The sequence below is a fragment of the Mytilus trossulus genome, chromosome 7 (genome assembly GCF_036588685.1).
Source record: "Mytilus trossulus isolate FHL-02 chromosome 7, PNRI_Mtr1.1.1.hap1, whole genome shotgun sequence".
NCBI classification, from domain to species: domain Eukaryota; kingdom Metazoa; phylum Mollusca; class Bivalvia; order Mytilida; family Mytilidae; genus Mytilus; species Mytilus trossulus.
Window position 1 is genome coordinate 15,336,436 of NC_086379.1, and position 4,904 is coordinate 15,341,339.

A 4,904-nucleotide genomic window follows, 5' to 3' on the forward strand; every position below is an offset into this window, starting at 1 on the left:
TTATTATATTTTCGGTAAGGGTTGGGTTGGGTGTCCGACCCCGACTTTGATCATATCTTTTGAAAATAAAATAAGCCAAATAACAACCTTGATTTTTTTTCTCCAGTAGACATCAGCTAGCCTACCCAGCTCCCCTTTACACATTGTGCGGACAAAAGTATGGCCGTTGAAATGTGTTTTATAATCTTTTCGGTAATGGCAGGGTAGGGTGGTTAGCTGAAGTCCACTTGAAAAAAAGTGGCCTCCAATGTGGTTTTATGCAGAACAGTAACCCGCAAATCTATGGTAGTTTGCAAAAAATAAAAGTATTTTTTGTTATAATGTGATATGTAATATGTTGGCAAATAATGAAAGCTCGTATCTTAATTAATAGACATCGAAATAAAGAGAAACCGTATGATAACCAATACAAATCTCCCAGAGACAAACTAACATTGATTAAGGCAACTAGTATGATGGTCTGAATTCATGGTTCATAATTTCTTTGATATTTTAGGCCATTTTTCTCTATTCCTTATACTTTTTGCCAATTATTCTCTTCTCTTTATATTTTAAACCATTATTCTAGCTTTTTTTATTTATTTCTTGGTCCATTGTCTCTTCAATTTATATTTTTTGTCAACTATTCTCAATAACATAATACCCCAACAATTAACGCCCTCTAGTTCAGGTCACCATATATGTAGCCTTCACAAATAAGCAAAACAAAAAACCCTATTTGAATGCTTGTCCAGGTTTGAATTGTGAAATTGCGGAAATTTGTTTTTTAATCAATCTATCAAGCAAAACAAATTATCGTCCTCGATGTTCACGGTACTGACAATACTGACAGATGGAGGTTGGTCATCAATTCTAATAATCTTAGATCGACCTTTCTAAACTTAAAAGTAAAGTTCACGCACCCGGTTCCTGATTGTTATTAAAGACTTTTGATCTGACAACCGCTGTGCATGTATACTTTAACGACTAGGCTAGTTTTCTTGTCAGTTTTAAAAAGTAACTACCTCCCGTATAAGTGTCATGTTGTAACAAATCTATTTATTTGTACCATCTTTATAAATCTTAATATTATATTGTACAATTTAAATTTGTGATTCGTTTAATATTTAAATATGATAATTTATTATTTATCAAAGGTATTAACAAGGTAATTTGAAAGTCTTTGATTATTTTATCACCGTATGTCAATTCAGAAGTCATGCGGTTTATTTTGTCTACATTACGAAGGCCCGTCATGGGAGTGTTTCAATGCCATCTGTGGCAGAATTTACAAACAATGTGAAATTAGAAAGGAAAACTGTTTTCATTATAAATCGGCCAATAATTAAAATTAAATACTATTCTCTTCCTCAGTAAATTGAAAACGAAAAATGGAAACTTACACTTTAAAATTTATATTCATTTTTAATTGGTTTTAGTGAAATAAAAAACAAAAAATGAAAACACTTTCGTTTTCCGTTTTGGTTATAGAAAAATAAAACACAAAAAACGAAAACACTGGTTTTTCATTTTGGTTTTCGAGAAATCAAAAACGAATAATGGTAACATTCTCGTTTTTTATTTTTTTATTTTGATATTTCAAAATGAAAAACGAATGGACTCAAAAATACACAGATATTGGATGTTGAATGTTGAAAATGAATGATGAATGCTGAAAACGAATGTTGAAAGTTGAAAATCCAATGTTAAAAACGAATGATTGTTGAAAACGAATGTTGAATATTGAAAACGAATGTTAAAAGTTGAAAACGAATGTTGAAAGTTGAAAATCGAATGTTGAAAATCGAATGTTGAAAACGAATGTTGAATGTTGAAAACGAATGTTGAATGTTGAAAACGAATGTTGAAAGTTGAAAATCGAATGTTGAAAACGAATGTTGAATGTTGAAAACGAATGTTGAATATTGAAAACGAATGTTGAATGTTGAAAACGAATGTTGAAAGTTGAAAATCGAATGTTGGAAACGAATGTTGAATGTTGAGAACGAATGTTGAAAGTTGAAAATCAAATGTTGAAAACGAATGTTGAATGTTGAAAACGAATGTTGAATATTGAAAACGAATGTTGAATGTTGAAAACGAATGTTGAAAGTTGAAAATCGAATGTTGAAAACGAATGTTGAATGTTGAAAACGAATGTTGAATGTTGAAAACGAATGATGAATGTTGAAAACGAATGTTGAATGTTGAAATCGAATGTTGAAAGTTGAAAATCGAATGTTGAAAGTTGAAAATCGAATGTTGAAAACGAATATTGAAAGTTGAAAATCGAATGTCGAAAACGAATGTTGAATGTTGAAAACGAATGTTGAATGTTAAAAAAGGAATGTTGAATATTGAAAACGAATGTTGAATGTTGAAAACGAATGTTGAAAGTTGAAACTCGAATGTTGAAAACGAATGTTGAATGTTGAAAGTTGAAAATCGAATGTTGAAAACGAATGTTGAAAGTTGAAAATCGAATGTTGAAAACGAATGTTGAAAGTTGAAAATCGAATGTTGAAAACGAATCTTGAATGTTGAAAACGAATGTTGAAAGTTGAAAACCGAATGTTGAAAACGAATATTGAATGTTGTAAACGAATGTTGAAAGTTGAAAATCGAATATTGAAATCGAATGTTGAATGTTGAAATCGAATGTTGAATGTTGCAATCGAATGTTGAATGTTGAAATCGAATGTTGAATGTTGAAATCGAATGTTGAATGTTGAAAATGGATACGAGAAAAAAAAAATAAAAAAAAATTTGAATGTTGAATGTTTTATATTGAAATCGAATGTTGAATGTTGAATGTTGAAATCGAATGTTGAATGTTGAAAATGGATACGAGAGAAGAAAAAAAAAAAAATTTGAATGTTGAATAATGAATGTTGAATATTGAAATCGAATATTGAATGTTGAAAACGAATGTTGAATGTTGAAAACGAATGTTGAATATTGAAAACGAATGTTGAATGTTGAAAACGAATGTTGAAAGTTGAAAATCGAATGTTGGAAACGAATGTTGAATGTTGAGAACGAATGTTGAAAGTTGAAAATCAAATGTTGAAAACGAATGTTGAATGTTGAAAACGAATGTTGAATATTGAAAACGAATGTTGAATGTTGAAAACGAATGTTGAAAGTTGAAAATCGAATGTTGAAAACGAATGTTGAATGTTGAAAACGAATGTTGAATGTTGAAAACGAATGATGAATGTTGAAAACGAATGTTGAATGTTGAAATCGAATGTTGAAAGTTGAAAATCGAATGTTGAAAGTTGAAAATCGAATGTTGAAAACGAATATTGAAAGTTGAAAATCGAATGTCGAAAACGAATGTTGAATGTTGAAAACGAATGTTGAATGTTAAAAAAGGAATGTTGAATATTGAAAACGAATGTTGATGTTGAAAACGAATGTTGAAAGATGAAACTCGAATGTTGAAAACGAATGTTGAATGTTGAAAACGAATGTTCAATGTTGAAATCGAATGTTGAAAGTTGAAAATCGAATGTTGAAAACGAATGTTGAAAGTTGAAAATCGAATGTTGAAAACGAATCTTGAATGTTGAAAACGAATGTTGAAGGTTGAAAACCGAATGTTGAAAACGAATATTGAATGTTGTAAACGAATGTTGAAAGTTGAAAATCGAATATTGAAATCGAATGTTGAATGTTGAAATCGAATGTTGAATGTTGCAATCGAATGTTGAATGTTGAAATCGAATGTTGAATGTTGAAATCGAATGTTGAATGTTGAAAATGGATACGAGAAAAAAAAAAAGAAAAAAAAATTTGAATGTTGAATTTTTTATATTGAAATCGAATGTTGAATGTTGAAAATGGATACGAGAGAAGAAAATTTTTTTTTTGAAAGTTGAATAATGAATGTTGAATATTGAAATCGAATATTGAATGTTGAAATCGAATGTTGAATGTTGAAATCGAATGTTGAATGTTGAAAATGGATACGAGAGAAGAAAAAAAAAAAATTTGAATGTTGAATGTTGAATGTTGAATATTGAAATCGAATATTGAATGTTGAAATCGAATGTTGAATGTTGAAAATGGATACGAGAAAAAAAAAAAAAAAAAAAAAAAAATTTGAAATGTTGAATGTTGAATATTGAAATCGAATGTTGAATGTTGAAATCGAATGTTGAAAGTTGAAATCGAATGTTGAATGTTGAAAATGGATACGAAAAAAAAATAAAAAAAAAATTTGAATGTTGAATGTTGAATATTGAAATCGAATGTTGAATGTTGAATGTTGAAAATGGATACGAGAAAAAAAAATAAAAAAAAAATAAAAATTTTTGAATATCTAATGTTGAATATTGAAATCGAATGTTGAATGTTGAAATCGAATGTTGAATGTTGAAAATGGATACGAGAAAAAAAAAAAAAAAAAAAAAAAATTGAATGTTAAATGTTGAATGTTGAATATTAAACCAACTTGACATCCGTAAAAGATGTACTAACGATGAAATAAAGATTATTACACACCTTTTGTTTAATTCAAGCGTCACTGATGAGTCTTTTGTAGACGAAACGCGCGTCTGGCGTATATACTAAATTTAGTCCTGGTATCTATGATGAGTTCATTAGAAGTCTGTATTATTGTGTATGTATCATTTACGGTTTTTATTTGGTTGCCAGTACCGTTTGGTTGACTTGTATGGAATGTTTATGTCACAAACGTTGATGGACATGCTCCCGTTGTCGTTCATTTCCACTGGTTTAATTAAGTCGTCATTTGTCGTATATATGTAGGGGCTGCACTATTTTGTACAAAATTTGCCATAAATTTGGGAGCAACAAAAATTCGCATTAGATTTGGGAGCAACATAAATACGCCATAGATTAGGAAATTAAAACACTTGCCATAGATTTGGATTGTAAAAAAATTGCCATAGATTTGG